Raw genomic sequence first — 27808 nt, 5'->3', positions numbered from 1 at the left:
GAATTGTTTCCCCTCTAAAACAATGGGAATCATCTACAAAAATGCTCATTTGTGTTGATCCTCACCCTCTAAATGCTATGCATCAATAAACATAATGAAATAAACTACAGCATGAGGAAAAGCAATGAAACAATAGATGACAGAAGGTGGAACTTTAGTAAATCATTGTACTATAATGAGTTCATACATTTCACTATCCACCCAGAAGTGCAGAAACTCCTCATTAAGATCAGCTCTTAAAACATTACACTTGTTTTAGTGCACATTTTAATCACCTATTTTCACTCTTAGTCCAAAATTCAGTTGACTTTATTCATTCATAGTTGGTGTGGTCAATTTGCAGACTTGTGAACACTTGGATATAGCTTTAGTAAATGACTTGAGTCAACGCTGTGCTTGTATATAGATATATGTACCAAATTAAGCAGTCATACAAACAGCTACCCTTAATTTTCTCATCAAAAAAGTTTGTGACAAAATAATTCCAATTAGTTTGACTTACATTTCATGGCATGGGCAAAATGTCATTATGTCATGTATCCCATTACTTCTTGAATCTTTTTTTTTTTTTAAAGGCTTGTCAGATGGTGAGATGTTTTATTATGTTGTATGTGTTGGCTCATTTGGTCTGTGCAGGACTGAAATATCATTTACAGAATAGCCTCTGTGGTGTCCTTTGGCTCACACTGACTGTCGGCCATTTAAATGACATAATGCCATATTTTGCTTTGTGCCTCTGCTTTGTTGATGGTCTGCAAGAGCTCTTGTATTTGCAGCCATGCCTCTTGTTTGGTCATCATGAAAGCTGCATCGTGCATATGAGTTGAAAAAAATGGTTGACGCGGCCACAATGCCTGCAGGGAGTGGAAGCAGAACACAGCACACACTCTGCCCCGCTGTCGCAAACCGAGGCAACTCATACAAAATATGGCTTCTATTAACACACTGTCATTCTTAATGTATTGGGCATAATAAAACGGGCTATAGTACCATTTTTAATGGCAGAGCATTTGGATATCTTTCTAGTGGCGACATACGATGCAACACTAGTGGCATCTAGCATGCATATAGTTGGATTTTATTAACTTTAGTTTTGACATATCTGTCTGTAACAATTCTGTCATCACAACAAAACCAGGCGTGTCAAACATCCGGCCCACCAGAGGATCCAATCTGGCTGCGGGATGACTTTGTAAAGTGTAAAAATTACAATTCTTAAAAAAAAACTCAGGTTGTTGATGATGTTTTGTTAAAAGGCAATTCCTTAAATCCTCCAGCAATAGAGGTTTATGTCATCTGCGTTGCTCCAGAAATTTAAGATTTATCTGTAAAAAGTTTACAGCAACATCTCTTCACGACAACTGAGTCCCTATCAGACTGAAAAATGTTCAGAACCAAGTCAAGAGATTTTTGAAGGACTATTTCTCTGGTGGAAAGAAGTCTACGGACAGTGAGTTTGGTAGATTGTCCACATTAATCTTAGAGACAAATCCTTCAAAACAAAACAGAAATGATCCACATGGCTACCACCATTAGAGGAAACGTATTTGTAATTAGACATATTAGACAAGTCAGTGTTGATTTGGTCCTATTTGAATTGTGTCACTGAGGTTACGCTACAGCGAGCAAAGCGAGGCTGCTCCGAGCGTTAAAAGTGACCACATCAATCTGAACTCGTGAAGAAAACAAAAGGATATGTGCACAGCGAGTGTGATCTTTACTCTCGCACCCTCGATCACCACCAGCCACAGGCAAACAGAGGAAGATATTGTGTGCCAGCTGCAGCTGCTCCGAGGAAGGCAGTCTGCTTTTTGTATTTCCCCTTCATCAGTTAGAAAGAGAATTCGATACTGGTTCCCACAAGCACTGAACACACTCCTGCTTCTGTGAGTCTCTTTCACCCACAGCACATACCCCACCCATGCCTCTCCCTACACTAAATTTCCTGCATTCTTGTCCTCCATCCTCCCCTCTGCTTATACCCTGCAGATGCCCTTTTCTATCCCTCCCTGTGGTCATTTAAACTGCCCATGCTGAGCATTCGGAAGCATCTCTATATTTACTCCATCTCCACCCTGCTTCCACCCGGGCAGGCCATGCTATGCATCTTTCATCTACGGGGATGAATGACCTATATTCTCAGTCTGGCCCCATGCAACCATAGTTCACCGCTGCTCAACTCTGTGCTGCTGCTCTCGTACTGGCCCCAGGCAGCAGCTGTGGGTGTGGCAGCCAGGCTGAATTAGAATGGGCACTGCGAGCTCACACTCCCATTCAAAGTGATCCATCTTGGCTGTCTGGGGAACTCCGAATCTCAAACCTAAAATGACCAAAACCAAATCACATTGCCCTGAGAAGAAGACAGAGATGAAGGAACAGGCACATACCAGTGGCATAATAAATATTTCAAAATGCTCGTGTTTGAGAAGAGTTGCTCTATTAGATGCTCAATGGTTGTGAATATAGGTCAAAGCAGCACTTATAGCTCATGACCCAGTTTACCTGTTTTTATCCACAGCTCTAATATTATTCAGCTAATTATCGCTGGTGATAAAATTTTCTGTGGACTTATAAATACGCGGGAAAAACAGATCAAACAGAGCATAAAGATGCTTCTGTAATGAAGCTAATTTGCTCATCATGAATGCATTCTCAATTCGCCGCTTCTTGTCCTTGACACATAAAGTTGTTGTTTTTTGGGGGTTTTTTGCTCACCAGTGAATTTGCAATCATATTCACAGTAATCCAGGTCAGTAGGCTGGGATTGCTCTGCATGGCTGCTGAGATAATGCTGCTTCAAAATACCTAATTACTGTTATTACCATTTGTTCTAACATGGATCTGAATGCTCTCAGTTTCACACAATATTAAAGGGTACCACCCACATCACTCACACAGCCAACAGAGTAGGTGTGACATGAAAATCAAGAAGTTTAACATGTGAAGCTGGTGACATTTGGATAATAAATGTATTTCTTTTACTTTTCTGGTCATTACATGACTAGCAGAAGACAGTGGAAGTTTTGACGCCAGGGAAAATCACTTTAACACAGACAAAGACACACACAAGCTGAAGCATATGCTTAACTTGTTTATCCATAAGCTAACAGGGTTTAATCATTTACTGTTAATCCACAAAAGCCGTTTAGAGAGTTTCTCTTTCAACAGATGTCACAACACTCGGGTTGTTTTTATTTCTGCCTCAAAGACTGTGAACTCAGTGTTTGATGTTTATCCCACCACCTATACATCCATCCATGCACTGTAAAAAAAAAAATAAATGTACAGTAAAATTGCGACAGCTGTGGTTGCCAGAACACTACCATAAAATCACAGTAAAACATTTTCTTGATTTACGGTAAAGAAATGTCTTGATACTGTTGATTTGATGTGCTTCATTTCATATTTTGCTGTAAAGTTAAAGTAACCTTGAAAGAAATTTTAGTTTTACATGAAAACACCATATAAAATGAAGTTTGTGTGACCTGCTTTATATATTATAGCATTTTTACATTATCAGCACAACAGTTAGTGTATTTAACTCTTAATATGTGTATTTTCAGCAAACAATCCAGTTAAAGCTGTCATAAATATTAAACCATGTGTCCGTTCATCAATTTGACAGATCCAAACTGTATTTTGACATGAAATAAATGCAAAAATCGCCACGTTACTTGTTTTAAATATTACAGCATGTTTCCATTATCAGTATAAACTGTGAAAACCGGTCTTGTTTGTGAGAAATAAATGCAAAAATTACAGTATTGATGTTATACATATTGCAGAATGTTTCCATTAAATGACTGCAAGAGAAGAGAAATGTATTTTTTCATGAGAATTTTGTGTCAAACTGTTTTAGAGTTTACTGATTTTTACTGTCATGGTTTGACAGTTTTTCACTGTCAAACTAACGAAGCATTTTTTTTTTACAGTGTACATACATACATCCAAAAGCTTTTCAGACAGTTCAAGCTCATGGAAAACAAGGGAATCATGTAAAGTATCCTAAAAAGCTCCAGGCTCCACCTAAGTGGCTGAGCAGGAGGGGGATAAAATTGTTCCTCTTCAACTGTAGCCGCGATACATTCAAAAACTGTAGATGAAAACTTAATCATATCGATTTTTTCAAGTTTGAAAGGACACATTTATTTATTAAGAATCAATGTACGCTCTCACTTTCCAATACAAAGTAAAGCCGTAGCACCATCAAGAAAAAAAATGACACTCAGATGCTCCTGTCCCCAGGGTATGATTTGGATTGCTAATATAGCCCTCTGCAGTGGAGCTGCTGAGTCACAGTTGTTCCCATACCCCTGCAAACTGACCTCTCTCTGGGCTGGAGACAGGTGCCTGCCCCTGCCCCTGCCCCTGCCCCTGCCCCTGCCCCTGCCCCTGCCCCTGCCCCCCCAACGGCAAGACCCCCTAGCCTCAGTGTCACAAACGCACACACAACATACACATGCATGAAGACCAACACACAAGGCCGCTTCCGGGTTATGAAGTCGCTGTGACATGCACAGGCCAAGCTGTCATGTCAGGCCTTATTAAGAGCCTGGGTGTCTGGCAGATTTAATTAGCGGGGCCTGGGCGAGGTGGGTCCCCTGTGTAGGCTGGTGCTGGGGTGATGCAGGGGCTAATAATATGTCACTGACTGGAACGAGGCCATTCTTGGTTAAGGTTGAGAGCCACCAGTGACACGCCGGCTGAGCTCAGCCAACGTGGACGTCACATTTCACCTGTGGCTGGATTAGGGTGGCCTGAGTTCACGTGAGGAAGGACAGAAGTAGCCACAGCGCCTGTTCCTTTTAAGATGCTTCTGAGCAAGAAAAATAAGACATGAAAAATATTTTTAAATACTGTATATTAACCCTCGTGTCGTCCTGCGGGTCAATTTGACCCGTTTTAAGGTTTGAAAAAGTGGAAAAAATATATATATATATTTTCACAGTGCAACTTCTGATGTCCACATTTTCAACATTTTTGGGAAATTTTTGAATATTTTTTGGGTGAAAAAAAGAAATGCAAAAAAAATATTTCTTTAAGAAAATTCACCAAAAATCAACCAAAATCCAGCGAAATTCGCTGGAGTTTGGTTGATTTTTACATGAATGTTCTTAAAAAATATATTAGAAGTTTTACTGATATATATATGTAATCACTTTAAATGTTTTTAGGATTTTTTGGAAGACTTTTTACTCATTTTTTGAAAATATTTACAGGAATTTTCTTGCCAAACTTGGGGGATTTTTTTTTTTTTTTTTTAAATAAAACTTTTAAGGGACACTTTTAAAGAATTATTGGAATTTTCTTACTAAAGATTTTGCACATTTTCAGAAATTTGTGGATTTTTTTTGCTGAATTTTTGGATTTTTTTAGACAAGGAAACAATATTTTTTGGTGCCCATAAATGAAGACAACAGGAGGGTTAAGTAAGTTTCATTCCAGGATAAACTTGCCGGCAGACATGCAGCTACAAGTTATAAATCACAGTTTATGTGCTAATGAGAGCGCAATAATAAATGTTAAGTCCCTCTCTGTGAGTTTGGCTAACAATATGCACGTTACACAAATAATTGGTTACCATAATTTTAAAAAATGAGTTTGTTTGGGTTTATGAAATGTATTCCTCTCATATTTCTGCTGTCCCTCTGATACAACGGAGCATTTAACAATGAAATATTACATTTTAAATAGGACCTAAAATTTTCCTGTCTGCTCCAAAACCAAGATAGAAGACATTCACAGCATGTTCTGTATATAACATGAAAAATGGAATATATTTTTTGAAATCTGGTTTGGAAAAAAAACTTCTACTGGGGCTGTTCAAATAAAACTTTAACTTAAATGTGACAAAAATGTTCAAAATAAAGGTGTAGTGGTGTTGGCACAACTTCAAAGAAAAGCAGAATAGCAAACGGGGATTTAGCAAAATGATCTTATAAGGCCATAACTCCAGCACCACTAGACAGATTTAATCATTTACTAACTCGCCTAACTGCATTTACTTGTTAGTATATTTTAAATATCACAGAATAAAGTATATTTTGTGACAAATCACCTTTAGTAATGATATTACCAGTATTATTTTAATAGTTTTGTGTGAAGTGATTGTGTGCATGTTCCAGTCCTGAACGTGACCTTTGCCTTTCTGCTTTCCTTTATCTCACTGAACATCATTTGGCTACACCTCAGGGCAGTTTCGCCATAACTGCTGCCATTCTGCTCCAAACACTGCAGTGATATTGTACAAGTGAAGGCGTTATTGCAGGTGATGTGTCTGAGTGTATAACACATGGATCTCCAGGGACAACTTTGTCTTTGATGTAGCTGCCAGCCAGCTAGTTGGATGACTGATCAGCTGTTTCTGAAATGGGAACGAGAGGCTATCAGGGATTTTAGCTCCACAGCCACAGGCAGATGGTGTTGTGTACACACACACACACACACACACACACACACACACACACACACACACACACACACACACACACACACACACACACACACACACACACACACACACACACACACACACAGAGGCATAGATGTACAGTTCAAGAGACTGTAGACCACATGTAGCGACAACATGTATGCACAAGCACTCACGTGCAAACACAAAGAGACACACTGCTGTCCCAACCTGCACAGATCCAGGTACACAACATCTCTCTCAAGAGGCAGCACGGGAAACTTGACTAATTACACACACATACACACAGGCACACACACACACACACGCACACACACACACACACACACACACACACACACAAAGACAGAGCCTCCTTCGACATTGTAAATTACTGGGGCCATAATTGCATATAGTGCAGTAAGTAAATTAAATGGATAAATGCTTGCAGGCTCTGCGGCAGGACAGAGTAGAGGTCTGGTCACCCTCACAGACCTGTCGTGTTGTCAGCTGTTCCATGTCACACACCATTACCTGCTACTAGTTACCATTTCCCACACACACACACACACACACACACACATGCCAGCACATGCACGGAGCTTTGCAGCTTGTTTCGAAAGTTTAAATTTTCTTTAACTGTGTCAAGATATAATACATGTGTAAACAGCACATGTATTATTCACAGCTCTTCCCCAACTCGCCCTTGTTGTTTCTTCTGCTCACTTTTCTACACGGACAACACCTGAGAATACTAAGCAGGCAGCCATGCAGATACAGTACAGATGGGTAACACTATAGCAAAGCTGCCCGCTTGTCATTATATCCACACACACACACACACACACACACACACACACACACACACACACACACACACACACACACACACACACACACACACACACACACAACACACACACACACACACACACACACACACACACACACACACGCTGCAGGAGAGTTGTAGTGAGCTCAGGCAGCCAGGTGTAGGTGTTGTAAGCGTTATCTGTGTCAGTATCAGGAGTCACATCACGTCAGGGGTGCTTATGGTCACAAGCTAAGGGGCTTAGCCAGCTGGACGATGGTGACCTGTTAAACAGCTGATAAGCCCTCTCAGCATGTCACCTGGTGAGTTTGTGCAGGTTACAGACAAGATTAATATGTCCAGAAAACTTTGAGTTATGAACAATCTTTCAAAAGCCTTAAAAGGCAGACACAGGCATAAGAAATTTAATACAAATGAACTATCAATATAATACAGTTATTCTATTATGCAGCAGAATGAAGCATTAGCGAATTAATGTGCAACCAAATACCAGTACAAGACTCAAGAATTGTCTCTTGTCAGACCTGCTCAAAAGGCAGATCATTCACACCTAAATTCCAGCTGAACTTACACTGACCTACATTGAAATCATTTTGTGTGTTCATAAGCTGATTGTAATCAGGAATACAGGCCCTGGGTGTATTCCAAGAGGCTGGATCATTTTTGCTGACTCAAACCCTAACGCCCTGTCAGAACTGGGGCATGTGCTGAATAAAACAGGTCTGAATTTGCTGTTTTACTTCACAAAATATGCACCAAACACACAGCAATCAGTTGAGAACATGCAGGATGACCGATTCACGGCAACTCTCAGCCAACATCTATCCTTGCTGTCCAAAAGACAGTCATGGGTGAAGATATTGAATTGAAAATGGAGGATAATGGTTTGCTGACTATCAAACAGAAAGGCGGCTTTCATGGGAGGAGGGGAGTTGAGCTCAATGTCAGAGAATGAAAGCCATCCATGTTCAAAGAAAAATCCATACAGTAGGCAAGCTAATGGGAGCAGGCTAACAGCGAGCCGCATTCCCGCTATAACACTGAGTTGAACAGGGGTCATGATACCAGAACTGTCCAATCCCATTTAGACACGGGGATCTGGGCTCGAGACAGCGTCAATGCACATGAGCTGGAATGAGATCAAACTAGGAAACAGGCACAATTACCACCACAGCCTGAGCTGGCATCCCTCCGAATGATTATGGTGCCATCTGATGCAGCTTGAACACAAACGGTGGAATATATTTCGTCGGGACGGCCGTCAACGCGGCACAGAGCCAAAAACTACTGATTGAATGAGGCTGTCTTTCGAGACGTGGCAGCTGGGAATATCATGAGTTCTATTCTGCTAACTGATGCATTAAGATTTTTTAAAAATAGCCTATGTTTTCTGGTAAAAAAAAAAACTGATTTGGATCAAAGAGAAGAGCGTTCTAGAAAGGCAACCTCAGTCCTGAAGATAATATTTAGGGGAAATGATTGCAACATTTTACTGAAAACTCGGGCCTCTCCATGGAATCTCATTTACATTTTTGTTCAGGATCATCTCCGATAGGGAGATGGAGTAATTTATGCCTCTTGTTACTTGGCTGTCTGCTCCAGTTTTGAACTGAATATGCTATTGTGGAGTGACTTTCTTCCCGCTGTTGTGTGTGTGTGTGTGTGTGTGTGTGTGTGTGTGTGTGTGTGTGTGAAGCATCTGAAGGTGTCTTAATGCCTGCGGCAAACTGGCACACTCAGCAGATGGGAGAGAGACTGATCCCCTATTTGTTGACAGTGCACTTAAACGTGGATGTTTGTGTATGTGTGCGAAACCACACATCATAAACCATCTCCGGTGAGTAGTAAATAAATCATAAACAATTCGCTCAGTCCAAAAAGACCAGTCACATCCTCTCACTTCTTTTATTGGAGCTCGTGTTGGAAATGTTAGTGACGGGGAAAGAGAGAGAGAGAATATATGTACACACTTTGCACTTTGTAAGTATTGAGGTTAATACCTGGATGAATTATTAACTTCCATAGGCAGCTTTCAATCTGCAGGAGTCAGAAAAAAAATCTGATTTGCTGTGATGGGAAGAAAAAAACCTAAAGATACACACAGGTGAGTAATTTTAGACGACTGAATTCATGCTTCTATCTGATGGAAAGACACAGTGAGTCCAGCAGATAGAGAGATTTGAGACGATGATAGAGGAAGAAATGACGTCCATCATAAATGTTTCATAAAGCCCTCAGAACTGTGAAGGATTCATCAAATCCAGAGGGAGGTCTCTGGCCTTCGTACCACTCCCCTCCTCTTCAGTTCCTGCCATCTATTTTCTTCCTCTCTCTCACTCTGTGTCTCTTTAACACTCACACACATGCAGGAGGGGTTATATATGAGCGGAGATGGAATCAGCTGCAGAGTTATCATCATCTGGCTTTTCATTTACTAGCCCTATTAGCCCCATTACCCTCTCAGCCAGACCCTCTGCTTGCCCTTCTGCTCCCTTTTCACAGCAAAAACCATGATTATCTTTATGAAACCTGTCTATTCCAAATGTATCCAGCTGCCTCCTGCGACTGATGCCTGGCTGAGTGTGGTCTGAGCTGGCTGACGTGCTCGCTCGCTCTCTGGCTGACTACCCAGCTTGCTGGTGGCTACCTAGCCCGTTGGGTCATTTAAGGTGCCTAAATGATGAATTCCACAGTGGGCGAAGAGCAGGCAGATGGCTTGGCCTCTGAACACCCCTCCATGTGGATGTGAGGGGAGAAGGGGGATGTGAAGTGACAGAGGGCCTCTGTCTCACTACGCACCAGAGCTCAGAGCAGCGTGTAGCAGCTCATGGTCCAACTCACATAGACAACATGCCCATACACACAAAACACAGATTATGAATAATTATGCTCGGAGATCCGTCATGTAGATCAAAGCAAGCCGGCACCAGTTTGGTCACGTTCATTAAGAGCCATGTTTAATGCATGTCAGATATTGGGAAACAGCGTGGTATGTTAATGAAGTGCTGCATGTTTGGACTAGTGAGAGGAATACGGCTAATTAAAATTCCAACATGTTAAAATGTGTATATGTGATCATGTCTGTTCAGCGATATACGTTGTAATGAAGCACTTCTAATGTGGCTCATTTTGTATTAATCGCCTCTAATGCTGCCTTGTGTGTTTAACAAAGACAACCTGAGTGCTAAAGTGACAGGAGGGAGCCACGGCGAGATCTCCCACAGCCGTAATGAGAGTGATTCCTCCCCTGACAATAATACCGTCGGTCTGAGTGTGTAATCTGCCGTCACTGATGGAGCTTTGCTGGCACAGGTTGGTGCAGCAGTATGCCTTTTGTGTTTTTTTACATTGCAATGAAAAATAAAACATTTATTATAGGCTATATTTTTGGTGTATCTGCAGAGAATTTACCTAAAAATATCCAACTTGCTTGAAACTGCTGTTTTATTTCAGACTGGTATCCTAGGAATTATGCTCTTATTGAATGATTCTGCAACTCAGTGTTTACATGCTAAGACAACTAAAACACAAATTCAGAAACCAGTGTGGCCTGCTTGAGCAAGGCAGAAAGTTTGGGTGTCTCCACTATCAGGACTTTAACCCTCCTGTTGTCCTCATTTACAGGCACTAAAAAATATTGTTTCCTTGTCTGAAAAAAAATCCAAAAAATCAGCAAAAAAATCCCCCAAATTTCTGAAAATTTACAAAACCTTCAGGAAGAAAATTCCAACAATTCCTTAAAAGTTTCCCTTAAAAGTTTTATTTAAAAAAAAAAAGAATCCCCCAAATTTGGCAAGAAAATTCTTGTAAATATTTTTTTAAAAATTGTAAAAATCTTCCAAAAAAATCCTAAAAATATCTAAAGTGATTCCATATATATCAGTAAAACTTCTATTTTCTTTAAGAACATTCACAAAAAATCAACCAAAATCCACTGAAATTCGCTGGGTTTTGGTTGATTTTTTTGTGTGAATGTTCTTAAAAAACATTTCTAACTTTTCTTTTTTCCACTAAAAAAATTTTCAAAGATTTCCCAAAAATGTTAAAAATGTGGACATCAGAAGTTTCACTGTGAAAATACATTTTTTTCCACATTTTCAAACTTTAAAACGGGTCAATTTTGACCCACAGGACGACATGAGGGTTAATGCAGGAGATCAGAGTTTGCATTTCATCATATAACCAATTAACATGAACTATTTTAACAACGACTATAGTATGTTTTCTTTTGTTGTTGCCTGACCACTCTTTAGCCATTCAGTTTTTCCAATCTGGCCTTGGTTTGAACTATAGTTGCCACGTGCAGATATTGAAAACACTGGATGTAAGCCAGGATTCTGCAGAATCTTCCAGTTTCAACTTTTAGTCTGGCAGTAGAGTTGTTCATTTTCAGGAGAGGCGTATTCATGCCTCCTCTAAAAGGGTGTAAAAGGGGTGAAAGGAGGATAATATTTACTGTCTGTGTGTTGTGGCCTGAGGTCCATGCGATTCTGGCATGAGACAAGTCAGGGACGTTGCATCAGATAAATAAAAACAATATGCAGCAAGTAGAGAATGTGTTTCCAATGTGCATTTTTTTTTCATTTTGGATCAGGTGCCTTCAACATCTGCTTCACCTGTTGTGGTTCTGCAGCTTGTGCACTGTGTAAATCAGCCGCAGGCAAGATGCCATTTCAAGGCAGACAGCTCATCAAGATGACTGACAAGTATTAGTACGAGAACTTGACCGTCCGAGGGGGAGGAGGGGTGGGGTCAGGACTAAAAATACACAACCCCGGCCTCGAGGCACAACATTGTAAATCATGTCTTTATGCCTCCACATTTCCTCCAGAGCTCCTGAATATTCCAGGTTTCCCCATGACAGGAGGTATCAGAGAACTGCTCAGGGCTACAAATGAAAAATGGCTGATTTCACATGTGACATAGGAATATTGATCAAATTTTTTCCTGCATTGTGCAAGTAATTAGCATGCAGTCTGTTAATTGTTTTGTGGAAAAGTACAGTAGTGATGTTGATTATCACTACAAAATGTGAAAAGACCTATATAAACATTACATTTAGCTAATAACATGAAATAGAATATCTCCTGTGGCTGCAAATTTATCCTGCAGAACAATAAAACACGCTAAATGTCTTTTGCATGACAGGGTGTGCTTTGAAGGACAGTAATAGCCCTCTTTAATGTACAAACGGACAAGTCTGATGTAGCAGGAGATCAATAATAAATTAAAGACTGCTCTAGCCACTTCACACTAAAATGACTCCCAGCGGTGATGTCAACAAAGTCTCTTTATCTCTTCAATGGAGCTACCCGAAGAGATTTTTATCTCTTTCTTTCCAATAAGCTGGAGAGTATAGCGCTTCTCTCAAATACTGTTTCAAATCAGTTTGATTGGTATTTCTCTGCTAAATATTAACATGTGCATTGAATAGAATTATTAGGTAGATTGTCACATTTACTTGTTCCAGATTAAAGAGTCCTAAATTGCACAATAACGCAGAATCCAGCACTTTGCCTTACATTTGTGGGACTGCTTTCCTTTACTGCTGTATATCGAAATATACTACTTCAGGACGCATTAAACAAAATACAAGCTCTTTCTTTATCTCTCCAAAACCAGACAACATCACCTATTCAAAGGCGGTTCCCGTGAGAGACACACACAGCTCAAAAATGTTGTATAAAGCACCAGTAAATGAGAAACAATAGGAGCAAAAGTGGTGTGCTGTCCCATGGGAGCCAGTGAGCATGTGCAGAAAGAGTGCAGATATTTCCTAAAAGGGAAAGTAATCAAAAAACATTGTAGACATGACATGACATGAGGTTCATTCTTTGACGGGATGAAATGAAAGAGAATAACATTTCTTTTGCTCGAGATGCTTCAGTCAGGCAGGTTTTGCACTGATTGAGCTCTTATTCAGATTACTGGTGGAATTAAATTATCCATGTGAGCTCAGACGGCTAGTCACACTTAAAATATACTTTAAAAGCAAATATGTCACCATAAAGCAGATGATTCCTTCATATGCTGTCCTGAGCTTCAAATTTTTGAACTGAACAGAAATAGCCTTTGCAGGGAGAACTCTACATAGCGTGATTAAAGGATAAAAGGGAAAAGCAAATGGCTGACTCAGAAGCTCAGTGTTTACTTCTTCAGTCACTCAAAATAAATCCCTGACTCACTCACTCTCTCTTGTTAGTGGCCACTATCGCATTCTGCTTCAATATGTTCCTTTCTCTTCCAGCCTGTTTTCTGCAGTGGCAGAACGTGTTTATTTTGTGGCCTTCGTGTAGCTCGTCTCGGCCTCAGCTGGCCTCCGTCCAGGTCGTGTCACTCCCTAAAGATGACAACAGGTTTGTGGGGGGAGGTGGATGCGACCAGGTGGCCAAATGTTCGTTGATGAAGTTCTCAGAGCAGAGCTGAGAAAGGGGGCTTGCTCCGTTATTTGCCAAATTTATTACCTCAGTGTTCGGCATGTGGTCGTGCCAGCAGCTTGTTGTTGTGGGTCAAAGAGGCCATCGCAGCCCATTCAAGTCCCTGCCAAACAAACATGCCACATCTACATGAGGCGGGAGATAAGACGAATGACAGGGGAGGTCATTAAAACAGGAGCAACATCACTGCTCTCACTCTGAGTGAATATGAATCATGCAGCCAACTTGGATATGTGAATGTGCAGACACATATGATCCTCAGGAGAGGAAGCCTTTGCCTGTTGCTTGAAGCTTTGGCGCTCCATTTTCTGGCAGGAACCATTGAAATTCAGAACGAGGGCTATGGATAATGGACTGTCCCACAGTGGCACGGCGCTCTGCACACTCTCTGCCATTCCCTCAGACAGGCACTCCTGCTGTAGTCTGCACTACACATCCCCTCTTTTCAACCCCAGAGAGGTGCTGGCAAGTGGCCAACCATCACTGAGCGTGCGAGTGACTGAATATGTGCTTGTGTGTTAGTGCGTGTGATTTTGTGTGGGAATGTAGGAAGCACTTGCTCGCCAAGAGCTATGCTTATTAATGCCCTACAGACTAAGTGCTCTCTTTTGCGTTCTCCTCCACTCCTCCTCCTCCCCCCCTGCCAATCTCCCCTCTGAGTGGTCATTGCTGAGGGAGAAAGGGGGAGGCGGTGCTGAGGACAGGGTGGGGTGCTGGAGGGAAGTGCACGAACAAAGCCGAATATGAGAGGAAGTACACTAGTGAGTCCTCCCGCTGTCTCTCAGCTGCTTTCTCTGTTTGATGCTGAGAGCGATCAATACAGTCAACGCCGAGCTGAGCCTCAGATTGTCTCACTGCTCGCCCTAACTACAAACATAAATCACCAAACATCACCATTTTTCAACAATAACGCATGCACTCCTTCCTGTTAATCTGAACGTGTCGTTTCATGTGAATCAATGAATCATTTTCCTGGTAAAACGGTGATAAATATCCTACTCAGTTCAACCTGGTAACATTTCCATGTAAATTTCCACATGGTACAAGTCTGAACTGAAGAAGTGACGTACTCTGAGTTGCATAAAGAGGGTTAGGGAGGGTAATTTCCACGTTTTCACATCAATATTAGTCCAAAAACAACACAAACATCACAGAGAGTGCAAAAGGCACAGTTTGCATGACACATATCGTAAATCTTTCTCATTCACTTTGCCCAACAATTTCAAACACTGTAAAAAAAAAGAGAGAGAATGTTTTCTAAATGTAACTGTAATTTTTTGAACAATTGTTACAGACTTTCTCTGTTTTGTTATATTACATATAACTATTAACTAAAATGACACAAAAAAGTATTGATTTACATTTTAGCTCTAAAAAAACAGTAAATAATGTAAAATAATGCTTTACTAAAACCTCTTACGGTATAATTGTACTATTTTTTATTGTATTTAAATCAGCAAAAAATCTCATTATTCTACAGATATCTACTGGTATTTGTAAGAAAAAAATATATATTATTAAGGATTGAAAAATAGTTGTTTTCCGTTTTGTTAAATACAGATAATATCTTGTAAAAACAGAAAAAAAGTATTAATGTACATGTTAACTGTAAATAACATTCACATCAAAAATCTGTATTTTTACAAATACTAATTTTTCCTTTTACGGTGTTTGAAAATAAAAAAAATCTCCTTTTTTTACTGCATTTAATTTAGCAAGAATAATATAATGTTACAGATATTTCCAGTTATTTGAAATAAAAATTATGTATATTAATGATTATTTTTATCAGTTTTTAAACAGATTTCCCCTGCTTTGAAAAATTACATTTAATATATATTAAAATTACAAAATAGTATAATTTACATGTTGACTTAAAAAGAAAAAAACAGGCCAGAACTGTAGAAAATTCACATCAAAAATCTGTACTTTTACAAATGGTAATTATTCCTTTTACAATGGGTGAATCTAAAATCTTTGTTATGATATATTTGACATTATCTTACTGATATTTGTCAGTATTTTTGCTGTTTTTACACATATTAAACAGTATTTCAACATTTTTAGTGTGTTTTTTCTGGCTTTTTTGCCGCCAGACTTTCACCATTTTTTTAAAAGAAATTGAAATATCTGTAAAAAGAAAACTTCACTGTGATGATGACAGAGTAAAAACTAATGCCAGCTGCAATCTGAGTTTTGAGTTCGGTTTAGTTTGTTGTTTCCAGCTGTTTTTAGAAGTCTTTCCTCTCAGTTTATTAAATACCTGCAGCATCAGACAGCAACAGGATCCATATGAGCATCTCCAAAGCAAGAAAGTTCTGGACATTTACATGCGTGAAAGAACAGCAGTAACTTAATTATTTGCTCAAAGTTATGAATTATCCCCCACATGGAGACATGATTGGTCCAACGGCAGGATGCTTTACTTCACATCAGAAAGGTGACAGAGTCAGAGGTTCTAAGCTACAGTTAAATCATTATTTACAGAATGGATTTAGGTTCAGTCCTTTGCTTATCAGAGCATTAGTATTCATTACATATTGTGTGCATACCATGGCTCAGTCTGTCGTTGTATGCCTGAATGAAACCGTGAGGAACATTAATGTAAAAGTGACCTATGTCTGAATGACACGATGCACTTTAAGAGATTGATGAAGCCGCCAATGTTACATATACTATGACTGAGAAGGCCTTTATAGAATACGGCACCATTGCCAAGCACACCTGATTACTTCTATTCAAATCCTTTCACACACAGAGTCATAAACCTTCACACAGTTTGCAAGTGCTTTCTTCTAACATCAGATTTATCAGATGTTTTTACATGTAGCTGAAATTCTGAAAGGCACACACACAGTTAACTGCCTCCATAACCTTGTAAAACGTACAGAGAGCTGCAGAAAATTCTGTGGTTGCCTTTGTGCTTGAGCCTAATGTTATTCTAATAGTTCAGCTTACACTGGCTGAGATGGTCATAACTATATGAGTCTGTTCTCTGAGTGTGTGTTAAGGTGGCTGTGTAATGAGACACCTGGGACGAGGCATAAAGAGGCCCATAGCTCCTGTCTGGAAGAGGGAGGCCAAAGAGACCAGAGCTAGTTTAAGCATATTTAAGGGCACCATAAAGAGAGCTGGGTCTCTTCCATCTCCTTGAAATATGGCCCAGGCTGAGTCTTGTTGTTGTTTTGCCTGGCGAGACTTCCATCCTCTCATGCACCTTCCGTTCCGCCACATCCATGCATAACTATCTCTTCTTTTCACCATCTCCCTGCACTTCTCCCCTTGCACCGGGTATGGATGGCGGCGTGCCACTTTGCCCTCTGGACGCTCTTGTCTGATTAAGGAGAAGAGGTTTTTGTGGCCGTGGCATCTGGCAGGGTCAGCCCGCATATGAGAGACAATGCTGTATACATTCTGCAGCGCTGAGCAAACAGAGAGAGACGCTCCTACTGGACCTTACTGAAAGAACCACATGAATGCAAACAGACCCCGGCACTGCAGAGTGGACCCCCTGAATGAGGGGTCCTGTTTGATTTAATCCCAGCAATGCGCCCTGAACCTCACGCACACACAGATTTCACAGGCATTACTCGGGGCCGCTGTTTGCACTGAGGCTATAGCACAACGCAGAGAGGTAACCCACTGAGGATGCCAAAGGTTTGGATTTTCCCATGATAGCAACCACTCTCACTGGATAGAGGGTGAGTAACCAGGAAGGAATCTGTCCCCTTTCAATGGCCACTGAAAGGGGAGCTGTGAAATTGTCCGAAATTTCTCTGTGTGTAAACAGAAGACCGAGGGGGGAACCCAGGGACCCCGCCTGGGCCAGACTGCCTGCCTCCCTGGACTCTTTCTCTACGTCTTTTTCTCTCCGAGTCGTTGCTCCTCCTCCCTTTTTCACTGCGCTCCTGTCTCAAATTAATTTTCTGTCCGTCTGTCCCCCTCCCCACTGTGAACAAGTCCCACACTGTGAGGACACGGGAGCATTTTTGCACGCTGTTCTCAGATGGTATTAATTAGTTTTGAGCTTTTCTTATCGAGAGACAGATGCTAAACACTTAAACAACACACAGAGCGCAGACTGTGTTTATCTCCCAAAGTAGAATATTGCCTTATAAGTGGGGCCCCAGTGGTGGCAGAAGAAGAAAAAGACACCTGTCTCAATGCACCATTCTCTGGTTGTATCAAACTTTATCCAGCATGAGCGTTGCAAAGGTGTGACTCTGTTGCACCAGTTTTGACAGTTTGGGTCGTCTTCTGCTGTGAGTGAGCATGACCACACACAGGAATTTCTCTCAACTTTCTGCTGGTTGCTAGGTGATGGCTTCAGCCCCTGTGAGCACGCTGTGTGAATGAGGAAGGGGGTAACTAATGTCCTCACCCAATGACCACACTTTCAACAGACTGCTCTTGTCCAGTTAAAAAAAAAAAACATTATGCTACTTCCTCAGTGTAATCAAACACACTGCAGTGGGCAAGCTGAAAAGCACTAATACTCAACATGTGCTGTCTGATGTATTCCAGAGTGAAAGACTAACAACACTGTGGCACTTTATATCATGTAAACGTCAGTGAAAGAATTAATGCTATTTTTAATTTTTCATGCTATTTATTTAAACAAAGGAAAATATTGTGTCAAAACGTAAGAACTGTTCAGTTGTTACCTAAATGTGAAGTCATTTTAAACAAATACTGCATATAGTGAAAGCATTGCTATATATTTATGCGTATATATATATATATATATATATATATATATATATATACACATATACATACACACATATATATACACACACACACACACATACTTCAGATGTGATACTCTGCTACATGTGCTGCAGACAGTGCTGAAAGCACACTGTAAAAAATACTGTATAATAACAATATTCTAATGTGCAAAAGCAATTTTAAAAAGTAATGTCAAAACAACAAAAAAAATGTGATTTATTTTCAAATGTCAATACAGTAAAATTGTAATTTTATGTTTGCACCGTTTCAAAAATGCAACAATTGTTTATATATATATAAAAAGGATTTTGATGTGGACATTATGCACAGTTTTGGCCAGTTTCTTTATTTGTTCGTTTTAAACAATTAACAAGTAAAATAATATAGTTTTTCTGTGATTCTACAAGATATGTCCAATGATTTACCTAATCAGGGAAAATATGTAAAATAGCAGTAAATTGATTGTAAAAAATACAGTTAAAAAATGGCAAAAATGCTTTTTACAATGTATTGCAAACAGTGGAGTTGAAAAAGAAAGCATCTTTTTCTGTATTATGTTCTGTTAGAAAAAATCATATTGGCTTAAATTTGATGGGCCTTTCCCAACGGGAATTATCAGCTCTAATTGCAAACAATTTTCAGAGTTAACTGAAAATTAACTGAATTTCCATGTATCACAGGAGGATACAAGATTTTGCCTAATTTTCAAAACTGAAGCACAAAGAGAGAAGCCAAGGAAACAGAGAGGAGGACAGACTCATAATTTTTTGGACAGGATGCAGTGTGTGGACTGAGCTACAGTTATATGACATAACACTGTGCTGCCAGAAAGCCTTTCCTCAATAACAAGGATTGGTTACTCATACACACACACGGACACACACGGACACACACAGACACACACACATGGCAGTAGTGAACACATACTGCAGACAGACTGCTGCGGAAAGAAACTCCAAGAAGTAGAAACAACGGGCTCTCACTGAGGAGAATAAAAATACCTCCCACTGGTTGTGGTATATATTTGCTATCAGACTGTCTCTGCACAAACTCTCTCATCTGTATTCCTGACAGACCTGATGTTTCACCCATTTGCTTTAAAACATACATTTGCGTCAAATGAATGACGTTATAATCAATCTCCCTACCAATGACAAACCCATCCACTGCCTCTTTTAAACTCTCCTATTTACTACCAGAGAAAGGGACTGCTAAATAACCACTATCTAGTAATTTGGAGCATGGCAAGGCACCCCGCTGCCCAGTTTACTCCCTTTAAATGCATTTAATTCATCTTAATGGAATAAATATGGTAGGGAATACGAGAAATGGCTGAAGAATTAGAGCTGTGCTCCACAGCTAAATCATATTTTAGTGCACTTGCAATAGCTCTAAAAGCCTGGGTGATATGTCCTCACAGCGAGAGTGATGGCTCACGGGACTGTGGGGTAAAAAGAACAGCTTCAGACTGCTCGCTACAAACCTTTAAAACCAACCTGAACTACCAGCTGCTCACGCTAAAATGCTTCTTCAAAGTGCCTCTGACATCCCTTTTTTTTCTGTGCCAAATACTCAGAAGTCTGAGAAATGCAATATCCATATTCTAAAGTTAAATGTACCTTCAGAAGGGGAAGGCAGTAAATACATTTTAGGTTCTGACCACTGAATGGACAACGTTTACGAGTGAATTGGAATCCTGAACATTTTTCTTTTCCAGCACATGAAGGCTAAAGAGCTTTTAATTTGATGAGCAGGAGCGTAACGCATAAAAACATTCACAGAATATGTATGCAGTTTGTCGGCTACCCGGTCCATTTGTTTATTTCGTCAACTACAAATTGTCTGGGCTTTATGCCAGTGATCTTTAATTCTAATGGCTTAACTCGGCTCAAAGTGTGGTGTGCTAATTTCAAGATATGCCTGGTCCACATGTTGAATTTTCACCAGTTTATATGACTGCAGCTGAAAGGGCACACTGTGACTGTATTCAATAAGGATGAATGTAAACCAAATATCGACTACACTGACCCATCACTTAGAGATTATCCATTTGTCATTACTGTCCATACTGCCTGTTATTTCCCATGTGCCATGACTATTTTTTGACAAAATGTTCTTGAAAATCCAGATATCAAACTCAGATATTCAGCTATTGGACAAATAACTAGAAGGAATGGGGGGAAAAAAATCATCAAAAGCCAACAACAACAATCACTGTTGCATCTGATTCTGAATAAACAGTTAACAGTAAGAGGTTCATCTCATTTAACATTACTAACACCATCCACTTGCTTTCTTGTGCTACATTAGTCTGAAAGTCATACTAGATCGATATAAATTAGACTTTGAATAAATATTTGAATGCGCTACATCGTCTGTGATATTTTCTTTTTGTAAGAAATGTCAAGAAATCCAAAGGATGGTGATAAACACACACTCCTAATGGGCTAACGATGGAGCTCCATTATTCATCAGAACTGAGTGCCATAAAATGTTTTTAAATCTAAACTATTTGTCATTTGACAGTCCATTAAAAAAACAGTAAATGCTTAATCAAATGACCATTTTATGAATTTTAACACCAATATTCTCTGTGTCCTTTCCATTGTAAGCACGTGTTCATGGTACATTTCTAATCACACGTCAACTCATGGTGCTTGTTTGCATTTATCCGGGTTAAGCGTCACATTCTGACGTGCTAACAGGGCTTGTCAGTATCATCCTAACTTCTGATTTTGGGTATTTAATGCTCAGATCATGCTACATTTCCTCACTGAAGCTGGTGCTCTGGGGGCTGGCACGGTGGCCACATCGGCTCCACTTTAATCCAGACTCCTCCTCTAACTTCTGATATGCTTATTTTCCATGCTCTTATCTGAAGAGTTGTTCTCTATAACAACATTTTTTTTAAAGGCAGGCATTAAGAGGCTTAGCAGCGGCACTGCTTTAGCAGCCAAAAGGTCACTTTTGCAAATTGGGTTCATTAATCTTCTAGTGTATGGCAGTCCCAATGGGACACTCTTCATACACAGACGCAGATTAAAAAGGGAGAAGCGCTCGTAGATTAGCCTGGAAAAAAGAAACTCTCGGAATGATAAAGACTCTTCTGACGAAGTTGAGACTTGACTCTCTAAAGTCAGATTGCCAGTTTCACTCATATCAGAGAGAGAGACGGAGAGCACTTCGCAGTTGTAAGAGAGTGAGGGATATAGAAGCCTGGAGTAGAGTTTGACTGAGCTATGATTATACCATCACAGATGATTATAGTTAGGCATTCCTCTGACCCAGTGCATGACAGAATCTCTCATTTTCCTCTCTCTAGATCTCTGGGTGGATGCCAACTCTCCTACAGCAGTGAAACACCTGCTCCAGCAACAAGACGTGATATGAGCCCCTAGCTGGAACTGTAGAGGTAAGGATACCTTTTGACAGACCGACGGGCTGCAGAGACAGAGCCAGGCCTGTATGTATTACTTCAGGCCCATTGACTTGGCTGGAATACAAAGCAAAAGAACAGAATTAATGAAAAATAATGAACACCAGAAACCGGTTACACAGGTGAGGCTACAGCAATGGTTCCCGAACTCTTCTATTGATGATGTGTGCTTTCATCATTTACTGCCAACTATGTTCCAAATTCATCCATTTCGAATGATTTTAAAGTGGATTTCAAGGTCAAGGTTACTTTTGTGTAGTCTGACTCACTGGATGTAGACTTGGCCACACATTTCATTGGGCTTTCTCCTCCCCTTGAGCTATGTAACATGTTTTTAAATCCCCTTCACTATGGAGGAAAGCAACAACATCCTCCAGCAACCTACACGCTGAAAATTTTAAGTTTTGATAAAACTTTTAACTGTGCAGTAAATGCAACCCTGCCATTTTGGTGTTTTAGTTTTTTTGGGCTGAATTATCCACTTTATTGGTCGTGCTTGTTTCCTTTCATGCAAATGTTCCACCAAAAAAATTACCTGTCATTATTATGAGAGGACGCTGTGGCTTAACATCACCCAAGACGATTGTAGTTGGTTTAGAAAAATATAAAGAAGCCAGAGTGTTTGTTGTTTTTTCTCTCCTATAGCATAATGATGACAAGGGAAAGTCAGACCATTCTACACAGCACTGGAACATAACATAGCGAGACTCCCTTTATTGAAAATTGATTGATTTTAGATTAAGTGAATTACTGCATCAGAATTTAGAAGTTGAAGAGGAACATATGGACAAAATCAGAAAAAAACAACCATGCAAACTAATAACAAAATCTCAAACATCTCAAAGCAAAGCAGCAAATTTGTGGGAGCCCCTATAGGGATGGCACAAAACCAGAAATTTGGTATTCATTCCCAGTTTCAGTTTCAGTTCCCAGTTTAAGTTCTACAATTTTCAACACCCAATTCAATACCAAATTAATAAATCAATCAAATGAATGCATTTCAAAATGAACTACCTGTGCAGCTCAAAACACTTCAAATTATGAGCTAAAACTAAAAGAAAAACTGCAACAACTGAACTCAGGGCATGAGGGATATAGGGTTATGTTTACATTTTTGTAAAAGGCAGGTGGTAACAGAAAAGCATAGCATGTCACAGGACCGAGTCTGATCCACGCTCCAATTCAGAAGATGGTGGTAATGCAACCACCATAAAACACTGCAGAAGGAACTTACGAGCCATGGCTATATTTGCCCTAAACAAGCAGACACTGGCATCTGTAAACACTGTGGCGCATTGCTACGACAGATGTAGCTGTCGCAGTTCACAAACAGCAATAAGCTGCTTGGATAAGTTTCTGGTGTCTCCTCCATTCATGCCAAATGCTCCATGACACCGTTTGAAATCTGGTTTTAGGTTGTCTATATGTTGATCCTAGTCATCTGACTCAAACACTAAATATATCCATATACAACTCTTTTTCAACATGACATGATCAGCATCCAACTTGTTGCTGCATTTGCACTCATACAGTATCTCCACAGCCTGTAGCATCTACGATACAACTGGTACTTTCTGACCAACAGAAACACAAGCAGCTTCACTTTTTCCAAATTTTTACATCAACCAACAATATGGTAAGAGGACAATAGTCTCTGATTTATTTGGGATCTAAAATAATCTTTTTTTGTAAAATCTGAACTTAGGAAGGCATTTGAAAAAAAAAAACAAATAAAAAATCTGTTTGAGTGACCTAAATTACCATTTTCCATTTCTATGTGGATTAGAGGCCTAAATGTAGGGGAGAAAGTTTGCATTATGTAGCATGGACAAAAGCCTGAGTCCACAGAAGACAAGAAGCAGAGACCTCTTTAGAAACTGAGAATCAATAAGGACAGACAGACAAGGAGAAATAGACATTCCCACCTGGCACTGCAACTTGGATATTCCATTCGGATAAGAAAAAACTAATGCAAGTATAAATACACAAAGCAAATGTAAAAAGAATGCCACCTAATTGGTCAGACTGCATATGGAGGTGGCCATGCTAGCACTGAGAACAAATCTCAGCCGAGTGCAGTCAACATATATATGGAGCGTGACCATGTTCTCAGTAAGAAAAGAACCAAGCAAGTTAAAACGTCGCCTAACTCTGCCTCTTTCTGTTCATTTAAGAAAGACTAGCAAAAGCTACAAGTAGTAGTAATGGTAATAATGATGGCTAGCAAGTTTTCCTTCACAAAGTGATCTAAAATTAATAGAGTTAATTCATTGGATGGACAGACGGACGGACAGATACTTTATTAATCCCGAGGGAAATTCAAGTATTCAGCAGCTTACATATAACAACAAAAAGACAAAACAGGCGGGTGGTTAGTAACCAGATTAACAGTAACATTAAAGGTTAATATATACTCTAAAAAAGAACTTGCTCTACAACACTATCAATAAAACACTTCTGATGTAATTAACTTAGGCTGATGTGCAAATGATGCTCCTCATAGCCGTCCACAAACTTGCTGACTTCTGCAGTTATCTGATAATTTTACTACAAACTGATTAATTAGGAGATGATATAATCATTTATACACAGAGTAAACAAGTGGGGTGAACCAATGCATTGTTTTAGCTCCCTATTTTACTGCTCTTCTTGCTTGCTAATTAATTATCTTGCTTTCTCAATGTCACTGCAGCTTTAGAGTGTTTAAGCAGGTTGCAGGTGTATAAATTTCAGTCACCCTGTCATAGATGGTACCTTGTGTTAAAGTGAAATACTAGGAATTTCTCTTCCTCCAGTGAAAGACTGAGCACATCCTTTGCTAATGCTAATAAATGTACATATATATATATACTCTGGCTGGGTATTACCAGGACAGACTATGGACCATCTCACTGGCCAGCATTGCTGCCATTGCACCAAATAAAGGGATTAGCAAAGATGGTACTCACTCGTTCACTGTTCTCATAAAACTAATTCAGCTCCATTAAATCTTTACTATATAATAAAAGTGAAGCACATTATATTATTATTGTAATGACCGCACTTTGAACATCAGAATCTTAGCATGCCTCTATCTGTGCCACACTTCCAGCATTCCAGCACACTAATCATTGTCGGGAACCCGAGCACTCTCTGGAAAAGAAGCGCAACAAACGACTGTGTAAATTAGATCTTGATCTACTAATAAACTTAATCAAAATTTCATTTATCCATTTTGTTTTGACAAACCGTCCTCATAGTCCAGATGGCGTTGTGTGTTTTCGGTCGCTGTTCTGCCATCATGATGCTTATTAATAATTAATGTCTCATAAATGACTTATCAGCTCCTTCTCCATCTCTCAGTTCTTTTTCTCTATGTTATGGCCTCGTGCACACTATGGATGGTCGGCACTGGTCCAGTAAACCAATGAAAATGCATGACTTGTTCTGCAGCTATAAAATTCCAACTTAGTAATGAATGGTTTGTTTTGTTGCTTGTGGTAATGCTTTTGCTAGAGTGGCTTTGGTCACGACACCTGGATTTTATGTAAAGCCACATTTAAGATAGTCGGCTGATGTGTTTTCTGCGCACGTAATAAAACATGGGATTCGGGCTACAACAAACTAGTCATCAGTCACAAAACGATAATTATTCTCACCTAAACATTGTCATTAAGGACAAGTTTAGAGCCTCTAATGAAACTAAACTCATAAAGACTTCCCGGAACGATCAGCAAGAGTGCAGATGGGATTTGATGCCGCTCACACTCCCACAAACACACACAGGTGCATTCAGAATTCGTCTTTCATATTCTATCCAGTGGGTGTGTAATGACGCCCGTTATTAAAGCGGGTAATTGTCTTACAGTGGTGCGGTGTTATTGGATCCGGGGGCAGTTCTGCAGACACAGTCGGAGGCAACTGGATGTAAAGTCGCTGAGCAGTGAAATAGGGAGCAGGGCTGAGCAGACACACAGAAGATAGTATCAGCATCAAAGGGAGATGCTAGCATTGTGCTGCCTGACCCTCGTGAATGGCACTCAGCCCACCTGTTACCCTATCCCCCCTGAGACTCTCGCTAGCTCTGTCCCACTGCCTCCTGGAACCAGACACTCGGTTTACTAGAAAATCTGACAAAGACCCTGCACAGCGAGATTCAGCCATCAAAGACGTCAGGCACAGAGGAGAGCAAACTGGGCCGTGTGATAACAGCCTTTTTCTATTGCAGAGGTCCACAACAGATCATATCCATACAAAGCCAGCTAGAGATAAACACTTAATTCTCTTTCTCATTCCAAGACCCACTCAAAGCACAGGTTACTATTCAGAGAGGAGGAAAATGCTTGTTTTCCTTCGCAACAAGACATATTTATGTCTTCATGAGAGAGTGGAAGAATATATCGCATTGCTTTTACCACTGCTTTTAGCTCCTGCCAGATTAAGGTTGCTGTCATTATTTGTAATCTGCTCCATAATGGTTATCCTGGTGTTTCACGGCTGCCTTTCATTTTTCTTTCTGCCTTTTTTTTTTTTTTAACATTTTACGAGAAAATGACTCAGAGCATCCATTCCTCTAAAACAACACAGTGTAACAAAGAGAGGAAGATGTGATTTCACTTGGGAAAGGAAAATGCATTGTCACGTGTACCTTACACAGGAACTCCAATAATAATAACAAGTTTATGAGATTTTTTTCTTATAGAAAATGCTGCACAGGCTTTGCTAGGTGGTCTGTTAAAAATAACATTGTAATATAATTTACCAGCACCAGAGAAAGGAACTTAAGAATCATACATATTTAACGATACGACACATAAAAGACTATATTCGATAAAATGCAATATTTCTCCAAGTTAAAAGAAGATTTTAAAAATACTTTATAAGTAATAAAAACATGAAAATATTTGCAGAATGATGTGTGTGTGTGAGTGTGTGTGTGAGTGTGTGTTCCTAGTAATGACATTCAGCCAGGGTTAGGGTTAGGTAACCCTAACCGTAAACAGAGGTAACTATGACTATATCTGTGGATATTACACTTTCACAAAGGCAGCACATGCAGCATAAACCAGTAAAATGCTGTTTAATTATGCACACTAATGTGATGACAAAGACTATAAATTGTAAGACGTTGAGAACCTCAACAGTTGTCAGAGAGGAAACCAAAAGTAATCCTCTAGGAGCCCTAATTAACCAGCGGCGACTGACACAAATCAACAGCCACATTCAGATGTGGCCTTTTATTGCCTCTTTGTTTCAACAACAACAAACTCATCCTCCTTTTCAGCGTTACTGAACTCTCATTTAATGCCGGCCCTACAAACAACATTAATCTAGTTCCTGTCCAGCTGTGCACAGTGTGAGGCCGAGTTGGCAGGAGAAGGAGGAGGTGGACAGTCCCAATACCCTGTGGTTTGCACTCCGGCCAGCCAGCTGGTGTCATTGGAGCTTTCCTGCCTTGGACCGCAGAGGTGATTTCTCAGTAGGGGCGGTGGGTTTAGTGTGTCAAACACAGTTCTTTACTGGAGTCATTTTATCAGCGGGGTGTTTTCACAAACACTCAATGGACAAATTGCTACGATAACTGTTCTCCTAAAGCACAAACTCACACATTTACACAGGGAGACTGAAACATAATGTCTATCTATAGCCACATCCAACCTGTCTAATTAGACCCATCACGGCTGGTGTTAGGGATCAGAGAGGACAGTAATCCAGAGGAGAGCCCGATGATGTCACATTTTCGCTTTCAGGCAGACATGGGGCAGGAAGCCATTAGGTTTGGTCAGAAGACACTTTGAAACACCATCGTTTCAAAAAGCTCCTGTGCCCAGAGGCAGCAACAACAGCCTCCAAAAACAGTGACATTTTCTAACTTGTAAAAAGCAAAAAGTGTTTGATTCTTTGTTAGGGAAAAAGCCGTTTGGATTAGCTGTATATGCTTGTGAAGTTAAGTACGAACTGTAAAAACACAGTTTTCTGCTAAA

The 27808-nt window shown here is 40.0% G+C and overlaps 2 long non-coding RNA genes across 2 annotated transcripts in view; one reads left to right on the top strand and one right to left on the bottom strand.

Moving 5' to 3' along the window:
* LOC111565754 (uncharacterized) overlaps positions 1 to 27808 on the bottom strand; it is a 245524-nt gene that overhangs the window by 117118 nt on the left and 100598 nt on the right. The window lies entirely within an intron of this gene.
* The window catches only part of LOC118470001 (uncharacterized), a 61814-nt gene that overhangs the window by 20576 nt on the left and 13430 nt on the right, over positions 1 to 27808 (top strand). The window contains exon 2 of the long non-coding RNA XR_004846995.2: positions 21732 to 21821. This is a non-coding gene — a long non-coding RNA (uncharacterized LOC118470001). The remainder of the gene's footprint in view (positions 1 to 21731; positions 21822 to 27808) is intronic.

The sequence above is a fragment of the Amphiprion ocellaris genome, chromosome 1 (genome assembly GCF_022539595.1).
Source record: "Amphiprion ocellaris isolate individual 3 ecotype Okinawa chromosome 1, ASM2253959v1, whole genome shotgun sequence".
Taxonomy (NCBI): Eukaryota; Metazoa; Chordata; class Actinopteri; family Pomacentridae; genus Amphiprion; species Amphiprion ocellaris.
This window is presented reverse-complemented; position numbering and strand designations above follow the sequence as displayed.